This window comes from Falco rusticolus, chromosome Z, assembly GCF_015220075.1.
Source record: "Falco rusticolus isolate bFalRus1 chromosome Z, bFalRus1.pri, whole genome shotgun sequence".
NCBI lineage: Eukaryota > Metazoa > Chordata > Aves > Falconiformes > Falconidae > Falco > Falco rusticolus.
Window position 1 is genome coordinate 55,292,278 of NC_051210.1, and position 20,593 is coordinate 55,312,870.

The 20,593-nt window shown below is 41.4% G+C and overlaps 1 long non-coding RNA gene across 2 annotated transcripts in view; it reads left to right on the forward strand.

Moving 5' to 3' along the window:
• The window catches only part of LOC119141582, a 32,918-nt gene extending 23,898 nt beyond the window's left edge, over nucleotides 1-9,020 (forward strand). The window contains exons 5-7 of one of the 2 annotated variants that reach the window (XR_005101979.1): nucleotides 5,899-6,092; nucleotides 7,149-7,240; nucleotides 8,891-9,020. This is a non-coding gene — a long non-coding RNA (uncharacterized LOC119141582). Of the gene's footprint in view, nucleotides 1-5,898; nucleotides 6,093-7,148; nucleotides 7,980-8,890 lie in introns of those variants that run through there. The other variant, XR_005101978.1, reaches the window with a different exon arrangement.
• Nucleotides 9,021-20,593: the final 11,573 nt, after the last annotated feature.

The window sequence follows — 20,593 nt, forward strand, 5'->3', positions numbered from 1 at the left end:
AAGAGAGATGATTTTCATGTATAAACATCTGACTCTGTTATAAACTTCACAGCTAATGGAGAACCTAGAGCCCATTCCAAATAAACCAGCAAATCTATTGCATGGGGCCAATGGCTCAGGAGTAGTCATGGGCATGTCCTCCTAGATGCTGAGTGCCCTTGCTTTGCAGATCACAGCACCCATCAACTGACACTGGTTTATATGAGAGAAGAGCTGTGGCTCTGCTTCAGACTGCTGCATTCGTACTTGTGAAAATCTGCTGTGGAGTTTCAAAAAGTGAGGTGTTTTTTCTTTAAAAAAATTATTCTTGTGTCGCTAGTCCAAAATAATTCCTTTCCAAGTTCAGAGGTGTCTGCCACTGTGTGGGCAAATCCACACACACTTTGGAAAAGGTTACAAAATCTCTGAGGATAAGGTGCTGTTAATTTAGACAAAATATCCCCAGCACCACCAAAGCAGAGAAGTTTTGTCTGAATTTCTAAACATTTCCTAAAAACTGTGTGACTCTGTATTTAACTGTTGTTTTGTAGTGCCTTGTGCTAGACCTGAGTCCTCTCATGTGAGCATTTTTTTGGTTTTGGCTGTCATGTGCCTGAATGGAGCCCCGTTGCCTCAGGGAAGTCTCTATCCAAATGGTGGGCTGGAAACTGGTTTCTTAGGCGTATGGCTGTTCGCAGACTGTTTAGTCCACACATGAGCTGTGTGAAGTACGAGGAGCAGAACTGTAACCTGTCTTCTGAAAATGACTGGGGTTCAGTGGGTAAAATGAGCAGGGCCTTAATTTACTCATCGCAGCCTGAGAAATGGGGAAGCTTGCCACAACCTGCATCCAGCCTTCGGTACAGTGAATTAGAGTAATCCAGCTCAGAAATGATGATGCCTGGGTCATTGTGACCATTGCTTATCTGGGGAGAAGGGATGACTCCTGCTCAGCTGGAGGTGATAAAAGGCCTTCTTCCAGGCTTAGTACAAATATCCTGAGGGCTTAACTTGATGCACTTTTGAGAGATGCAGCGTGGAGGATAAGGCCAGTTATTCAGCTAATTCTTCAAAGGATTTTTACTCCCTAATCAGCACTAACTCAGCCATACTGGCTTCTCTTGAGATCCACCTTGGAGGCATGCTGATGCCCTGAAGGAGATCACTGGTGGTGAACAGACTTTCAGTGTTTGCTGGCAGTAGCCATGGATCCTGTTGAATTCCATTATTGAAAGGCCTGAAGCAGCCCTGGATGTGCTCTCTCTGGGACCTGTCTTTTGGTCGTTGCACAGGAGGACAGTATCTGCCTACATGACAGTTACACTGCTTGAAATCTGGGTTATGTTCTCAGGCAAGCTGTTGGTCATCTGCACGGAGCTGAGAAGACAGTCACAGCCAGCAGCAAATTGATGTTCCCCAGAGGAACGGAGGAGAACTAAGGCTATTAACGCCTAACTCACTCTTGTTGCAGCTGCTCCAGGGGCTGAGCATCTCTATTACTACCCTGACACAGCTTGTGGAAAACCACTAGTAAATCCAGCATTACAGACTGTAAGATAATTTTCCATGCTGTCAAGGGTGTGTGGACTCTCCCAACTCCTCTAAAGTATCTTCTTCCATAAGTGCTTGCCACTCACCACTCACCTCCTAGTCCCCCAATAGCTGCTCTCCTTGGTCAGCCTGTGGAGGTTCAGGAGGAGTCCTGTGTATATCCAGACCACTGTTATGCTGCTACCATTGCAAGGTGTATCATGTTCATTGCTATCGGCCTCTATCACAGTATGGTTTTTTTCGGCATGTATTTACTGGACAGCCATTTTCTCTTCTCCAAGAAGCACCATTTTCTGTCCTTAATCAAAGCTCTGGGAATGAAAACAGCAGTTCTGCCATGTACCATTTCCACTTTTCCCATTGAGGGTTTGGGAGCATAGAGCTAGAGGTGGTTTGCCTCATTTCTGAGCAATAATAGCTTTATTAGCCAACCCTGGACAAAGAAAAGGGTGATACACACAGACTTAACCATAGAAATTAAGATATTTCTGTAACAAAATTTGGTTTCTAAAGCTTTACACAAAAAAATTCTCATAACCTCATGCAGCAAACCAGTATAGTAAGGGGAATGCCTTTTCAATTAAATACACTAAATCCTTTCTCAAACATTTAACATAGCAATCAGTGTATTTTGAAGAAACACTGCATATTCCTTTTGCTGAAAGCACATCATCTGTTCATCTTCTAGCTGCAGACAGTGAATGAGACAGTGAAACAGATCTGATGGTTTTAACACAGTGTATTGATTTGGACAATTCCAGTATGCTTGGAAAAGGGGCATGGTTTTATTCTGCATACAGGTGTTTCCTATAGCAGGCAGCAGAAACATCCTAAATGTGCAGTGTGATTATCCAACAGGAAAATCTCTTGGGGTTCTAAAACCAGGCTTTTGCTATTTGGCAAATATGGAAAAAATAACAAGGGTCAATTCTCACCTTAAAAGTAATGGGAAGAGAAGAGGAGGAAATTAGGCAGTTTTCCCTTTGATGCTATAGTCAGGTGCAAATGTATACTTTAGGAAGTATCTTTCCGGATAAGTTCCACAAAAACTATATGGGATCTCTCTGTATAGAAGTAATGCATGCACCATAAGAGTTACTGCTTATGCAAAGGAAAATAATGTCAACATAAAACAATTGGAATGAGAGATGGTACATACGACAAATTACATTTTTTACATTCTTCCTTTAGTTCCACTTGCTTTATTTTGTAGAAGACACGAGTTGCTTTTAATTCTCCATAATATTTAACACAGCAGTACTCCTCCCAGTCAACAGAAGATAGTTGATACAAAAGAACTTGTTGTATGGATAACTGAGAAACAGATAAGTTAATGAAAATACTCTTAACATCTGTTAAAGGCTATGACATTTATTTTAAGCATCTTGAATGGTGCTGAGTATGTTCAGTAAGGACCTATGTGTCAACACAATATGGTCTGGGTGGATTCCTGTGGAAATCAGTTAAGGGACAGTTTGTTTTCTTCAAGTGATTCTTTAGTAAGACACCATCTGGTTGGAAACCTTTGATAAACATTAGTAAGCACAGCTAAAATTCTAATTCATAACAATCTTTGCATTTGTTCAATATCCTTGAGACAGAACAGGCATAAATGGGCATTTTCAACATTACAGGTCAAGGAATGGGTTGTCTTTCTTTAGTATGGTTGAATGAATGCAGCTTTTGCATGTAACCAATGTGTTAGTGAATTACACTAGTTTGCAAATACAGAAGTGGACAAATGCATTGATTAGTTTTATCCCATTCAGAGTCTGATTGCTTTCAATAACACTATTACAAAGGAATTTTATGACTATTGATCAGGGCATGTGGCCTGCTTCCTAAACTGGGAAAGGGAAAGTGTAAAAAACCATATGGGACTGGGAAAAATTTGGAAAGATGTAGAAAAGGATGCTTCCTTTCAGAGAGAAAGAAGCTCTGCCAGTTGTTCTTGACAAGGTTGTTCTCTGTGCAGTATGTTTATGTGTGTATTTATGCTTGACAAGGCAGGACATGGCAGACCACAAATAACAAAGCAATATTCTTTGGGAGCAAATAACGTGTGAAGCTCATGGTATGGTACTGGGTGCTGTTTCTTGGGCTGAGTGAACTTTCTGCACTGAATAAGTTTTCTTATTTCAGTTCTTTTGTGTGCTGTTTTTTTTCTTTCTTGGTTGACAATATGGTTTCAAAGCAGAATCTTCAGTGATTTTTGAAGTCATTCTTAAAAGACTGATAAGGTAGAATAATTAATTAGTCACAGTGGCTCTTGACATTTCAAGATAAGTCTGGCCTGCTTAACAAGGAAGACATGATGCAGGAACTATAGACTTGATTAAAGAAAGACTTAGGACTATCAGAGATGAACAGGTCATTTTGGTGATTATGTAAATGTTGCTTACAGAAGTTCTGTCTAAGTAGGATAGTGTATCAGAATGATGCTTTCTCCCAGCAATCTGGGGTGGGAGAAGAAGAAAAACAAAGGAGGATGTCAGCTCCATAAAACAAATGACTACTCTTAAAGAGCAGTTGAATAACAAAGAGTATATGCTGAGTGATGTAAGCTTAGTTGCCGCTATCAAGAAAGGTGCTCAGTATAGAGCAGACTGACCTGGATTTCCCTGCTTCTGTAAAGGAAAGGAAAATACAGACTGAGTCCTGGTGTACTGAGTTTTTAGGGTAATGTCCTCCCTCCCTGATTCCCTGTGAAGTCACAGAACTTTTTTTTGAAAAAGCATGCCGCAAAGTGCATCAGATCTCTTCAGGATTTAAAGATACTCAGCTGCCCTCATGCAGTTCACCCTGACCTAGTGAGCCAAACAGAATCTCCTATCACTACACCAGCAGTGCTGCTCCCTGAGCCTGCCTGGGGACAGATGGTGTGCTCTTCCATGAGATAGCAGAGCCCAAGGTATTCATATCTTTTCATGGGCTCTCTCCATGAGGCTGAAAGAAAGCTGCACACCTGCTTCCAGACTCTGCGATCCAGTTCTTTTCTTAGTCACTGCCTCTCTTCCCTCCACAGATATAGGCATCACCTATTTGATCTGGGAAAGCAGGTTACAGCATCGACCAATTCACTCCCTAAAGTAATTCCTTTTCAGGAAAGCTAAGGCAAATCAGCTGAGGGTGTGACGATAAAGTACTGAATTAAACCATGTTATACGGCAGTGGAAGCTCCCATTCAGGTGGAACATTATCATATTGCAGTGGCTTTCTCCTGTTCAGGGCAAGGATAATTTACTATGATCAAAGAAGCAACTGTACAGGAGTGAATGGGAGCCCTCACACAAGGTGAAGAATTAATTATATTAATTTATACTCTGAACTGATATGCTTCTACAGTCCTTGTGTGGCAAACTCACACTAAATTCCACAAAGAAGTCTGGTTGAGTTTTTAGATTATTACTTTTGATAGTGATGCATTTTAAAAAGGCAAACAAGGCCCACAGTGTCACCTGCTTGATTTGGGTGCCTGCGTCAGGCACTTCATTGCATCCCAGTTTTCATCTTTAGTCCCTATCCCCACATAAAATCATTCTACAGGAGTCTTGGAGAAAGACGGTCCTGAGCTGGCACAGGGACCCTTTTGACATGAAAACATACACTTTGAGTGCAAGAGCTTTGTGTGACCTTCTCATCTGGTTCATTTTACTGTAGAGCCTAGTTGCTGTTGCGTGTCATGTCACAGATTTCTTTTGAGTTCAGCCTGCAGCAGATTAATGGAGCTATGGCAGCGTGGAGATAGAAGGCCTGTAACTGCACCCTTTTTGCAAAGTGATTGCCCTCTATTTTGGTGATTTGAGCCACCAAATCCCAGGTTTCCCCCCCAGAGGTTTTCCTCCCAGCCCCAGCCCCTGCCTGCCACCACCACCACCACCCCCCACCACCCCCCTTTTTATTTTTATCCCGGTCCTCTAAGGCTAGAAATTACATCCACATGCACATGGTCCACATAAGGCAGCTAAATAAGGAAAGCCTGCTAGCAGGAGGATCAATCTTGCTGTGCAAGGTGTCCAGCTTTCCCTGGGAAGCATTTAGTCATTCACAGATTGAAAATCCCTGCAAAAAACCCAGTGGCACAGTAAACGCCTCTGGTTCACCTTTAGCATCTGCTTTATTTGATAAGAGGTTTGTTTACATGGTTTAATATCTTTAATTAATCTGCATTGTTGCTGAACTGCTGCTGTAGTTTGTATTACAATTGTTCTTTGAGATAGGTAACCGAATATGTTTTCTTTAAGCTTTGTTTTATGGCCAAGCTTCACAAACCCCTGTGCAAAAATACTGGCTTTTGATTTGGCCTAGCAGGTATTCCTGTGACCAGTCTGACCAGCTGTCTTCCTTCTCTTTCTTTTGTGTTCACAGATGAAATTTATCTCACTGAAACAAATGCTGCCAAGTGGTTGGTATTAATAATACATTGAAAGCTGCAGCCACATCTGATATTTTCTCCTACTCTTGAGGAAAGGGATTATTGTAAACCTTGAATGTTACTTTTGTTCCTCCAGTTGCAGTGATCTTGAGGGCTCTTGAGGTACTCGAGGAAAGCTTAGAGGAATGTAAGTGGGCTTTTCTAAAATCAAAAACATCCTACTTTTTCAGTTAGTTCTAAAGGGGCGTGTCTCCTGCTCAGATATAAAAGGTCTGGACTGACATGCTACCTAGTGGATTAAAAATGGATACCACTTTCAGTTTAAATTAGCCAGCATTATACCCATTTGTTTCCTCTGATGTCTTTTTATTGTTAGGTTTTTATCCCTGGGTCATACTTAAAGGGGTCAAAAGATGGAGGTTTTTCATCTCACCCTGATAGTGGAGGTCAGCTAGGCTCTGAACATGCTTTTTTGCTCTCTAAATTTTGTTTCTGCTTTGAACACCTGGGTCATTGAGGCAACGAGAGCTATACTCCTCTACTGGGGTCCCAGGAACCCTGGCACTGCTCTGAGCTCCTGCAGTCCAGGACCAGAAGCAAGGTGTCTTCCTCCCTGCCCCTGTGGGGGATATTTAGGGGTAGTGGTGTGTACTCAGCTTGGAGCCGTACAGAGACAGCAAATAGGACATGGCATGCGTGAGTATTTGAAATGCTACCCATCTCTGTTGGACCCAGCTTTACTGGATGGCCTAACAGACTGCACAGCAAATGAGGGACCAATGCATTTGTCTTAGGATCTTTTCCCAGTGTCATACCTTTTTTGGTAACACAGACAGGTGCAGTTAGTTACAACAGGAAAAGTTCAGGGTATCTTCTCCCTCACTCGTACTAGACCAAACCTGTTAGCGCTCTCTCCTGGCAGCTGGAAGATCTGGCTGTGAACTGGTATCAAGAGCTGTGCTCTAAGCCAAGTTACACAATATCCTTTTTCCATTCTCTCTGGCAGCAATCCCGTGCTTAAGCCACCATGGTCAGCCTCAGAGAGTTAATTTGAAATATTTTAAGCTGCTTCCTATTCAACACGTGCCTTTTAACATGCCATGTTTTTGAACAAGATCTTATTGTATGTTTTGCTTTATTTTCTGTTTTCTTTTGTTGTTATCTATTTCCTTCCCTCTCACTGAATTGGTAAATGTGATGAATACTAGTATCTACTGTGCATGTCCTTGTGTTTCTTTTCCAGCCTATGATGCACATGTTGCACCAGGTGCTGGATCTCATATGCTTCCTGATACATCTGATGTAAGTCTTCATGAGACAAAAGCACTTACATAGGTAATTTTCTTGGGTTTGCATTTCTTTTTTCAATTTTCAATCCATTTGACAGTACTCACTTCCAAAGCTGTTTCTGTGTAGAGCACTTTGTAAATTCTGGCACAGCAAGAATCAAAATCTAAATGAGATCTGTTATGGCCAAAGGAAATCCATCCCAGAAGGTAGGCAATGTGCAGGATGGTAGTTGGTTTTAATGGCATTAGATGTTTCATTAGGCTAACACGTTCACACCTGACATTGCAGGCTGACTCTGTGGAAACTAGGAAGTCACTGAAATCCACATTAAAGGAGTGAATGGACCATTGGTTATTTTTATATATATCAGACATCAGCATCTCAGAAATGTCGGCACCTGCATTCTGGGGAGATCTGCAAAAGTAATCTATGCTTCCTACAGTGGGAAAAATTGTAATCAGTGACTGAGAGTCAGCAAACTCCTTTGAAGTTCAAATAAATCTTTATGTTCAGTTGGTTACACTGGTGCATTTATGGGCTGGTGTTTGACCATGACAGTGGTCTCAAGCATGATTTTGTAGAATCATAGAAACATTTAGGTTGGAAAAGACCCTTAAGGTCATCGAGTCCAACTGTTAACCCAGGACTGCCAAGTCCATCATTAAACCGTGTCCCTAAGTACTGAATCTACAAATTTTTTAAAGACCTCCAGAGATGGTGATTCTACCACCTCTCTGGGAAGCCTGTTCCAATGCTTGACTACCCTTTCAGTGATGAAATTTTTCCTAATATCCAATCTAAACCTCCCCTGGCACAACCTGAGGCCATTTCCTCCGTCCTGTCACTTGTTATCTGTGGGAAGAGACCGATCCCCACCTGCCTACAGCCTCCTTTTGGGTAGAGAGCAGTGAGGTCACTCCTGAGCCTCCTCCTCTCCAGACAGAAAGCCCCAGTTCCCTCAGCTGCTCCTCACAAGCCTTGTGCTCCAGACCCTTCCCCAGCCCCGCTGCCCTTCCCTGGACACGCTGCAGCCCCTCTCCGTCCCTCCTGCAGTGAGGGGCCCAAACCTGAACACAGGGTTCGAGGTGCAGCCTCACCAGTGCCCAGTGTAGGGGGACAGTCCCTTCCCTTGCCCTGCTGGCCACACTGCTTCTGACACAAGCCAGGGTGCTGCTGGCCTCCTTGGCCACCTGGGCACACTGCTGGCTCATGCCCAGCCGGCTGCCGACCAGCACCCCCAGGCCCTTTCCCACCAGGCCCTTTCCAGCTGCTCTGCCCCAGCCTGTAGTGCTGTGTGGGGCTGGTGTGACCCAGGTGCAGGACCCGGCACAGAGCCTTCTTGAACCTCATCCAGCTGGCCTCGGCCCATCGGTCCAGCATGTCCAGATCCCTCTGCAGAGCCTCCTGCCCTCCCGCAGATCAACACTCCTGCTGAGCTTGGTGTCCTCTGCAAACTTACTGAGGGTGCACTTGATGCCCTCATCCAGATTGTTGATAAAGATGTTATACAGCATGATCCCATTGATTTGATGGCTTTTGATGTAATGGAATACCAACCAAAAGAAACCTGAAACTGTATGTTTAGTAAGATTATTTCTTTTCCTGTTTTAATTGCGTCTATCACACTTACAACACCGTTGCACAGAGTTTCTTATATATACATTGATTAAAACCTGCTCTTGAGTCTCTCTACAGGTTTAACTGGAGGTACCTGCTGGATCCCAGTAGGAAGATTTCTGAAACAGTCAATGTTCCCCATACCTTGTTCTATCTTTTATAATATATCTCCCCTATGAATGAGGCCAATTTTGATTGTGTGTGTGATTTTTTTTGTGTGTGGATGTGCTGCATGCACATTCAGAGTATGTTACAGAAGGGCAAAGGAAACCTGAGGGTGACAGGTGTAAATGGTGAGTGGGTTCCTTGGTCTGGGGACCACACGCTGGGAGGTGGTTGTGGAAGTGAAGGGTGTGAAACAAGCTGATGTGATAATGGAAGGAGAGATTAGCAGTGAGACTGGAACTTGTGTAGGGAGAATAACACGTAAACTAGAGAGATGAGACAAGGAAAGGAGATAGTGAGCTAAATGTCTATTAGGCATTAGCTTGGGGATAGAAGACTGAATGGGAAAGGAGTGAGTTAGGAGAAGCTAGAAAGCTCAAGGAAAAACGAATCCTAGTGTTGGAAGGAGGTGGTTTGGGAAGAGTGAGTTTTGGCATGGTGGGGAATAGAGGAATGTATGTGCTGATGCATTTGCACTGTCAAATGACAGGAGTTCTTAAAGTTTAGGAGCACCAAATCTGCTGCTGGGGAGTTAACAGGAAGTACTGTTCTACCAAGAAGTGTTATGTTCTCCACTACACCCCACTAATATGATAAAGAAATGTGAGTTCTTTACACACATTGTTCAATAGAATATGCATCCAATTGTGACAACACAATTTTTAGTGATCCCCAAACAGTTTGCTAGAGGGAGACAGATTTTAAAGGAAAATGCTGTGAATTTCATGAAGATGGAAGACAGAAGGAAAATCAAAGTAACTTGCAGACTATCATTTTGCTACACTGTGCAGTGCTTACCATACTTCTGCCTGCAGAAAGAGACTCCACAAGGCCAGGGATCTTCTTAAGTCGCTTTGAAGATGTAAGTGGCTTATGAACCTTGTGCTGGGTCTTTGCACACAGGTATATTTTTTAGCCTTAAGGCATAACTTGTGCTGGAGTGAAGCATGAGTGTTAAAGCTGCGTTTTGGCACTTAGGTGTGTTCTGTCTTCTGATCTGAGCAATCACAGTTGCCAGGAAGCTGGAGCTGCCAGTGATGACTTGTGCAGAGATCACCCCTTTGGCCAGGCCTTTGCTTACTAATGAGATCATCTCTGTAGCAAGACAAGAACACTTAACATCTTGTGGAATTAATACAACCACCAAATTTTACAATGATGCAGGTTAAGTATCAAGCTGATAAATGTCACTTATGTTCCTGTAAATTAATAGAAAGGGTAGGCTTATTAAATCATCTTCAGGAAGGCAAAGTATAACAAGGAGATTCAGGGTTTTTTTTTTTACACTTAACTCTAAAATAGCCGTAAAGTAGATTATACAAGTCAGTGCCAAAAATATTGGATTATAAAATGGCATTAGATTTTTATATCTGGTGCCTTTTACTGTCTCTGCTGAAAGATTCTGTAAGGCATTCCAGAGCAGATTTCCCATGAAACAGAAAACTGGATCTGATAAGCACACTTTTGACTATAAAATACATTAAGACTTACCCCTTTCTATAATCCTCCTTTAAAAGAAGTTGTCCTCATTAACAGTAACAAAAGCATTAAAGAGAGAAAAATAGGACCTTGAAAATGGCCCAGGGTGAAAACTTGAGATAAAGAAGGAATAGGAACAATTTATATGTATTGTGCGTATGCTGTGTGATGTTCCTTTCCTGTGTACACCTGGGGGCAGGTGTAAGTACAGTGCCTCATCAAAATACAGTTAAACTACTGAACTCAAGTGTGTAGGTAGTAGATGTTGAGACATCCTAGCACTGAACAGCATAGGATGTAATTTTTTTCATTTGAAACCATGCTGAGAGAACTTTTGCTATTAAAGCCATGTTACCTCTGAGCAGCTTGGGAGATAATAATAGCATTGATTCAAGTGTTTAACATTCAATTTCTCTGATTTTTGATCTGTAAAAATGGTGGTACAGGAGATGGATGCATTTCTGACACAATTTAGAAGGTTGAACTGAGCTAGCAAAAGCATACTGTACTCCTGTGCATATTTATCAAGAAAGATCAACTCAACTGATTCACGTAAAGAGAGGTTGAGATGAATTTGATCAAATGGAACAAGTACTGAAAAATGCATGACCAGCAACTGCCACTGGGCAAGCACCCTGTCAGATACTGTAGATGATCTCTGCAAAATGGGCTGAATCTTGTTCTCCCTGGTAACAGGTATCCAAATATATTGGTAGAGTAAGCAATGATGATAAAAATCACTCAAAAGCAACTTTTTTTTTTTTTTTTTCCAATAGGCTTGTCAATATGTAGCAAATGCTTAGAAGAACCTGCTCTGTTTCAGCTGCACTGCTGGGTCACTTCATCACAGAGAGAAACACTCAAATATACTAAACTGACAATCCATAATTCTGTGCTGGTATGGCTGGAAAAAACCAAAATATACATGGATCTAATTCCCAATGTCTTTGCAGGATTCTTGAATTGTTTCAGGCAGTGTAAGGGCACCTTAGTATTCATGGGTAATCAATCCTGGAATACCTGAGAAAACATAAAATTGTTTTTCTTTAGAACAATTGTATTACATATTGCTTCTATACATCTTAAATAAACAGACCACTGATGGCTCTACAGAACAGTTTCACTTGAAAAAAGTAATAGTTCTTGCAAATTAAAATGAGCAAACCCTAACTGGACCAGCTGAATTTTCCCTAAGATAATGTGGATTCAATGAAACATAGAGAAAATGAAACAAATTTCTATGGCAATAACAGCATGGAAATTGTTCTGAATATAGGACAGCATGGCTGAGTTTTCTTCAAAAACTGTGATTTTTGCACATTCTTCTATGCAAATATTGTCAACATATCAACATTATGACTGCAATTAGATAAACAAGACAGGAATTGGGATACCTCTGAACATGGGGTTATATACCAAGTCAACTTTACATGTGAAACTAGCTTTGCATGATAGCTTTGCAAAGAAATTTAATTCTCATGTTAAGATGAATGCATGCACCTCTACAAGTCTGTTAAGAAAATCCTATGATTTAGAATAACTATAAATACTACACAGAATCTCCATACCTTATACTGACACTTCGAATATGCTATATGTGCATAAAGTCACTCAGATAGCTTGCTTTCAGATCTTCCAATAGTTAATTATCATAACCTCAGGCTGGATATGACTCCAGGTATCAAAAAGAAGATAAGCAATCCATGTTGATGCTTTTGTGCACTCTTCATCACTGTTTCCTGGCATTTGTATTTTTTATCTACTTACTCATACAGATACGAGCTAGAGTGTCTTCCTGAAAGATTCAATAAGAGCATGCTAAGCTGTAGAACTTCAGTACAGCTACAGAGTCTCCTGCATGCAAATGCTAATCAAAGTCTCAGCTTCTGTGAAAAATTTTAAGTAGAACAAAACAAGAGTAAGATTCTCAGTGTTTACTTCTAGCTGCATAAAAGCAGTGCTCCTGTGTTGGTGCATTGTAGTAAATACCTGATATGGAGCTATAAATTTAATTCAAATTAAGGTAGAGAAGTTCAACAGCATGGTGAGTCAGCAAGTATTTCAGTTCCCTGTTCAAGTGCCTAGTTATCCTCTGCACCTTAAGGACTCTGATTCTAACACTTCTGAATTTTTCTACAGTGATATTTTGACAGCATAAACAAATACAATTTTATGACATTGACTTTGTGTATTAAGATCTTCTCTGGGCACTTTGACTCAGCGCATTAGACACTTATCCTGGAGTAATGGTCTGAATCAATGTTGCAGGTGTGGCACTCAGAATGGCTTTTGCAGGCCCTCACGCTAATATGTTGGAATGGTTCACGCCTACTGTATCCACATCCATTTATATACATAGATAAAATGATGTCAGTTCATATATCTAGACTTTCAAATTAGAGCCGAGCATTGCAGAGGGAATGGGCAATAGCTCTGAAATGCTTCAAGTGGAGAAAAATGGTCAAATGCAGTAAGAATTAAGGAATACAGAGAAATATTGGAAGTTTTAATATCTTAGGCATCCTACAGAAAACCCAAGCTTTTTCATTACTTTGCTGCTCCTTTCTCTGTGCCCTTCCTCTCCTCTACACTTAAACTGTGGGTGAAAACCAGCAAGGAGCAGACAGTCAGCTATCTCTGGTGAGCAGAGTGCTGGTGCCTCTAACTTGTGTTTAATGGAACCTAGTGACTGAAGGGATTGAACCTGACAGCCTCAACTTCTAACAGTTCATCTCCAGCCTCTATTGACAGTGGTAGAAAGTCATTCCTGCTGATGGCTTTTCAGTAGCCAGAGAGAAATTATCAAGTACTGTTAGCCTATTCCTTGTGACTAAATGGCTTGTGAGTAAAACCACCATCGTGGAGATTAACCCATAGGCAGACTTCAAGGCTTGAGAATGGAGAACAGAAAACTGCACTGGTGCTTTGAAGGCTGCTCATTTAGGTCAGGAATGAAATGTACAGTGAGGAGAATATAGACGACCTGTCTCTTGTTTCAAACATTCCTTATAGACAATACATTCAACTAAAAGGGCAAGGGAAACCCCTCCCCCCTGCTTCAAATAGTCTAGCTTGCACGTACAGTGAGAAATGGCACGAAAAAAGCAATGAACTGCATAAGCTGGTAATTGCTACTTCTGTACTTAAGAAAAAATACTGGGATAGCAAGCTGTGTTTGTAATCATGGTTTGCAGATATTTACATACTTAAACATCTATGGTAGAAATAGTCCTTTGAAACAGAATTGTTGGGTCTGTGTGGTTTGTGTATCCCCACCCCAAAGGTGTCCTTGCCAACCTTCAAGAGTTCATTATGTCTGTAACACTGAGACATACCTGCTAAAATCAGTGCCACCTTGTGCCCAGCACCCGATCACATGCTACCCAGGCAATTTATGTCCTGAAGCATTTACAGTGACTAGAGATAGAAGATAAACAGATCATCATCTACACAGCAGGGAATTAAGACACAAATTTCAGTCAGGCTTAAAATTTTTTTTGGAGGATGCCAAAATCAGGTGCTGAAAATGCTTAAATAAGCAAAAAAATCTTTTTCTTCCCTCTCATACAACCAGAAGACCTAAGGTTGGTAGCACTATTGAGACAAATCTGTGTGAGTATTGTAATAGAAATTTTAAGACTGGCATGAATGGGCCCAGGAATGGACACAGCAGGAACAAACAGCAGGAAATGGGCTATACTGATGGCATATGTTGGTTGATGGCACCTAGATTAGCATGTCATTGGCACACCAGCAGCAGTAGGTGCACCTTCTCAGGGCACACAGTGTGGGAAAGGACAGCCTAAAAGAAGGAAGACCCTACTTCTGGGCTAGAATAAAGACTCAAGCCATTTAAAGATCATATCAAAAGGCAGAAAACAGAGGAGGAACCATAAAAAAACAGGTAAATATGAAGAATGGTAAGCAAATCCTAATGATTCACAGACATGGAACAGGTGGGAGAGACAATCAGCTTGTAATGGGTACAGAAGAGCAGACCAAACACTGTCACATGGTTTCCAAACTCAGGGAAATCCAGGACGGAGGAGGAGGACTCTATACTGGCCACCCCCCACCCTCCATGTCATTTTAAGGAGTAATTTGCAGACACTGGGATACAAGCACTTCAGTGTCTGGCTGCTGGGCAAGTCACTGTGCTGCATTTTTTTTGCTGTAAATGGATATGAGAGTAAAATCACTTATGCTTCAGTTTTATTCTAAAAAACCTCACCATTGCCCTCTTTAAGGTCTCATGTTGAGATTTTCTACTTGACTGCTGCAGTATAACACCATTTCTTGCATGCAAGATCTTGATTTTGCCTGTTCTATATGTAAGTCTGCATGTAACCTTGCAAAGACTTTGCTATTGCCAGAGGACAGCAGTGAAAACCAGCCTTCCTGGCCATGAATCAGTTAGATGAATGCAAGACTCTGCTCCCTATGTTTTCCAGTAACCCTAGAAAGCCACATGCCATTTCTGAGTGTGAAGCATTTGAAATCCTGTCATGCCTGGGCAGCCCTGGAATTCTTGGAGGTAAATCTTGGGGTAATCTTTGCCACAAAAGCACTTTGTCTAGTTTGGCAGGTTTATTCCAAAGCAATTGACTATTAATTTGAAAATTTTCGTTACATACAGGGCTGGAATGAATTCCTGTCTTCATCTCCCTGGATAGTACTTTAAAGACAAAACAGCTTCTCATCAGAATATTTTGCTCCCTAGTTTCAAGGCAGCTGATTGTTCAGGATGGCTTCTTTTATTAATTTTGTGTGGGGAAATACTGTGTTCTAAGAGCTGGTCAGCTCTCCAAAGCTAAAACTAGGCTTCTAGCAGGTGGAAGTGCTCTTGCTGCCTTGTCCTAAAACAAGCCAAATGCTGCACTTTTTGCAGGGGAAAGAATGAAATTTCTCTGCAGTTGGGCCAGGAGCAATCTTTGCTATAATAATCTTTGCCAAGGTAATAATAGTAATGTATAGAATGTTATGCCTGCAGATATTACCCCAGGGGTGTTCTTGGGAATCTGCTGTGGTAGGTAAGCTGTATTAAAAACTAGTTATTCCAAGAAACAGCATCTTGTCTGTAAAAGGATTTCTAGATAAATGTCTTTTGTTGCCATCTTTACCACCCACTCCTGACACACATACTTTGCATTTATATTGCATCTTTTTATGTTCAGCCTTGTTATTTCAGCTCTGACAAAGGCCCTTGGGTGGGCGCGGAGCTGTATGAACATGCTGAGCTGACCTGCACGTTCACTGACCCATGTCATTTATGCAGTAAAGCAGAAAGTCTGTGGAAAAGCAGGTACCCACATGCTTTTCCCAGGTTGAAACAAGCTGCTGTTGTGAGAGTGAAAGGGTGTAGCTTCAGCTCCAGCTTTGAAAGCCTGTGGCAGATTTTGGTCCCCCCTCACCAATTTATGTGTTTCCATTTTGGAAGTGGGAGGGAGGTCTACATACCATTTTGTAACTGCAGGAAATACTGCCTGGGCAGCTTCAAGGTCTGTCCTGCACGGCTGCCTGATCCAAATTCTGGTGCACCCCAACTGAAAAGCCAAACGTGGGCAGCCCTTGCTGGTTCAGAGGTCAGTAGGTAAGGGGAGAGACCATGGTCTAGGCCCTTGACTTAGAACAAGGGATTTATCGTTAGATCCTGTCCCTGATACACTCTCATCTCTTGGTTATTTAATCTCCTGGTGATGACTCCTACTTCAGAAAACAGGTATTGCCTCCGCTTCAGCTGAAGTGTTACACAGTGTACAGGGCTTTTCTGCTTAATCTGGCCCTTTGAAAGCCTCTGTGCAGATGTAACAGGATCTGTGTCCTTACCCTCTAGTCCATAGCATGCACTTCTGTCACGGTGCAATTTGTCTAACCTTGTTATGAAAAACTGTGGTGCTTATATGGCCCTGGCCTGGAAAGACTGCTGCCAGGAGAAAAGCCAATCCTCTCTCCTGCCTGTCTTTATAAACATCAGGACAGTGCTGTGCTCAGGGGTAATTTCTAGGGTTGTGCACACACTGCTTTATAGGTTGTTTTAGGTGAGGAAATTCTTGGGGTTTTTTGTAGAAGATAGACTTCAGTACTTTATTCTGGTACCCAAAATAACCCCCTGTCATCCAAACGGGCTTTATTTCTAGATATATAAACCACTATCTGTCATAACCAGCCAGTATTGTTAGTGTATTCCATTTGCTCAGAAACCATGCTGAAATTCACTGGAATTGCTTGCCATGGGTCTTCCCCCCTTCTTCTCATTATAGCTTGTCATATTAAATCAGTTTAGCCAAAGATTTTCAGATCTGCTTGTAGGATTATACATGTACACAATAAGACAGAAGCTTGCATACTTAGGTTTTTTAAGATAAAAGGAAGATGCTATACCGCATACAAATGCCTTGTTTGTCCTCCAGCACTTATTTTGTTTTTAAAATAGCATCTTGGGTTCTGAATTCTAAACCCCCCTGCTCTAGGCAGAACCAAGGATTGCTCTTACAGACCTGTCCTCTGGCTAGCCTCCTATGGCAAGAGTCAAAGGACAGTTCATGGTCATTAGTTTGATGGGAAAAAAAAAAGAAAGGCAAAAGTCTGCAGAGATTATAAGGGCTTTTTTCTTTTTGATTGGACTCAACATAGATGTAGTGAAAGATTGTAAGCTTAAAGCTTCGCCCCACCCACCCCCACCCCAACCCTGCTGCACTGGTGGGGATCTTATAAGGTCCTGCATTCTCCTTGACGTATGTATCGTCAGCTGTATAACAATAAATGCAATAGTGTACAGGCCTGGAAGGAGAAAGGTAATGGGAAGGGAAAACTGGAAGGTGACATGTGCAAAAACTCTGCAAAAATTGCAAATCTTTTATGGAACTATAGTGAGCCCTAAAACCAGTTCCTATGCATCAAAGAAAAATATCCAGTGATATCTGGTATATCCACATCTAGCTGCTCAGCAGGAACAGAATAGGCTATTTACCTTTACATGGTACCTACACACTATTCTTAAATGTAACCAAGCAATTTCAAGAGATCACTTGTGAGATCAGGACTGGAAATAAACTGAGACTTGTAATGTACTTGATCTAGGAAAGCTAATTGCTTTAACTGCAATTTAAATGTTACAGGCTGCACACCTCAGTTAATCACCTGCTTTGTAAATGTGTCTCTTGCAAGGAACTCTGATGGTCCAGAGCAATGTGTTTTTTTTAACATGTTGAAAATCATGGCAGGTGTACTTGTTACCTGCCAGCAGAGCAGACCATAGTGGTTACACAAACATCCAAGTTCATAACAATTTAGTTTTGTGTTATATGCATTCCTACCCATTACATATGTCAGCAACCCATAATCTTAGGGTACCTTTGAGGAGGCACATGCTGAATAATTCACCAGCTTATCTCTTTCTCCTTAAACACTTAACCCACCATTCTACTGCCACTAAAATAATTGTATCAGGACTCAGTCCTCCGTGGTCTAAACTCATCTGTGCTGCTTGGCAGCTCATGCAACATTAAATGTACAGACAATTGCTAGCGTCAAGATTTAGCACGCTGTACCTTTTACAGCCAGAGCAAAGATGACTCTCAGGGTGCCAGACTGAAGAGCAGGCATACTGCAAAGTCTTCAATTAACAAAGTATGGGATATGGCAGGAGTCTGGCTTTGATTTAATCACCAATTTTGAAATGTGGCATTCTCATGCAGTGATTTGCAGTTGGGAGTCAGATCAGGTTAGTTCTGATAGACTTTGATAGCCACATTTTTATTTTTTTTTTTAACACTGAATCAGGAAGACTGCTTTCGCTTTGCCCTACCGTAAACAACTGGTGTCTTAGATGACTAGGTTTTGTCTCCATAAACTTTCCTACAGAGAGGGAAGGAGAAGGATGAGCATATTGTTAGCCCTTCCTTGCACAGTACTCTGAGCTGCAGAATGACCTTCACTACAAGAGCACGGGGCAGATGAGCAATTCAAGTTTACTGCTGTCCAAATAATAGCTGTGGAGGTGGTTAGTGACAAGAAGGATGTAAGCGTTTAAATGACAGCAGTGAACAAAATAGGTATTTTAAGTCAGGTGGGTAAATTGCCTTTCTAATTTTCTAGTTTTAGTTGGATTGCCTTTGAAGCATACTGCCTATAAATGCACAACCATGTTTCTCTGAAGACTGTGCTAGCATGCACCCTGATCCAAAAGGAAGTGTTTTCCTAGTGGCTCTTCCTTTCATGGGAAGAAAGAGTCTTGTGGCTATGTACTGGGCTATGACTGCTTGAGTGTGGGGTCAGCTTTGGCACTATCTGACTGTGAGTTTTGACAAACCATTGTGTCTCTGCCTTGCACACAGAATGCAGGACCTACTTGTCACTCCCTCCACTTCCATGTTACGCTGCTTGCTAGAAACTGTACTGTAGTGACAGGAACAGTGGGCTGACCTCTGCATATGGCTTCTAGCCCTACTGTCATCTTCTTACCGCAGAAAACCTAGCATTACATATCAAATCCAAAATGTGTAATATTTCTGCGCTTGAAGAGTAATGTGGGCAATGAAGCCCTTATCTTACGTTCCTAAAATATCTCAAGGACATGCTGCCATTTTGTATAAATATATTAAGGTACAGCCACGAAATCAATTTTAATATTCATGCCACATAACGCATGCTTAGTTTTGAAAACTTCTGTCTTCCACCTAGGCTGTTGCATGATGTTTTTAAAGTGCCAGTGCCTGGAACAAAGCTAACTTTTGTGGACTAAAAGTGTAACTGCTTTCTTAAAACTTTGAAAACATATTGAAAGTCATATTGAAAAGAAAATACGTGACACAGACACTGAGCACTGCTGAGAAACTGCACACAGAATTGAATCAGTGCTCTGCTGTTTCTTGCTTTGGGTTTGCAGAGATAATTTTTGTAGTGTATTAAACCCAGAAGGATGCACCTGCAAATGCTATGCAAGCAAGACTCATATCCAATCAGCAACTGCTTTGAAGACAGCTGTTTAAAGCAAAAGAGGTAAGAAAGCCTGAGACAGTTAAGAAAGCAGGAGATTAGGACTTAACTTCATAAGGAACTTTGAACTTTACCTCTGTTCAGAAGTGTTGATAATAATCCTGATCATACCTAAATACTGTGACTCTTCCTTGTCAAAACTTCTTTACTAGGACTTTTACTATTCTCCATGAAGAGTGAATTCCCATATTAAAAGACCAATCTTTTCTAACATACAAAATATAAACAACCAACGTAAGTATGTCTACATGTCCTATCCATCTAGGCTTCATTTTATTGTGGCATACACCAATGACCTGGTTTCAGAGCAAGCTAAAGCAAGTAATGATTGGATCTAAGGTTGTGGCATGACACCTAAAAACAGAGCAAGAGAAGCAGCAGGGTGGTTTTTTTCTGTTCAGTCTCTAACCTGGTTAAGATGTTTTCTCTTGAATGTGTCAGTCTGACAAAGATTGGCTTAGATAAGCTACAGTTCAGCTAACATGAAATAAGAGGGTGATAACGAAGCAGAGGAAACTCTGATCAGCAGAATACTGCTTTCTATGTGCTTGCCACCAACCTCCTGGGAAGCATTATTACTGCATAGCTCAAACCGTGAGGATTTCTTCCCTAAATATTAACTCCCCACCTATCAGGACCATATCAGTTTTCATTCGATGGGCCTCAGACAGTACTTGCTCATATAGGTGGTGGAATGTTTTCTAAGCATGTATTTAATTATCAGTGTGTTATCTTGTTCATAAACAAGACCATTTCATATTTGCTCATGCCAAGAGGTTCATTAGTCATAGATTTACTACATTTAATAATAAAATAGTCTTTCATAATAGAATGCCATCTCCTGAGAGACTGAAGTTTTGTAAAGTCCTGTATTTTGTTCTCCTGGAGAATAACTCATCCAAGAACAAGCTAAGCTTCACTGTTTTTGACAATGGATGAGATCAGTGCCTGATGGGTATGCTAACGCAGACATTAAATAACAGAAATTGTAGATTAGACACTAAAAGCAGCCTGTGGATGTTGTTTAGCATTTTAATGCAATAAGTGGTTTCCTAGCAATCAAGCTACGTTTACTAACAGTCTTTAAATAGCTAAACACGCTCTTTCTAAAAAAGGTGTTAAAAGCTGAGAAGTTCAAAC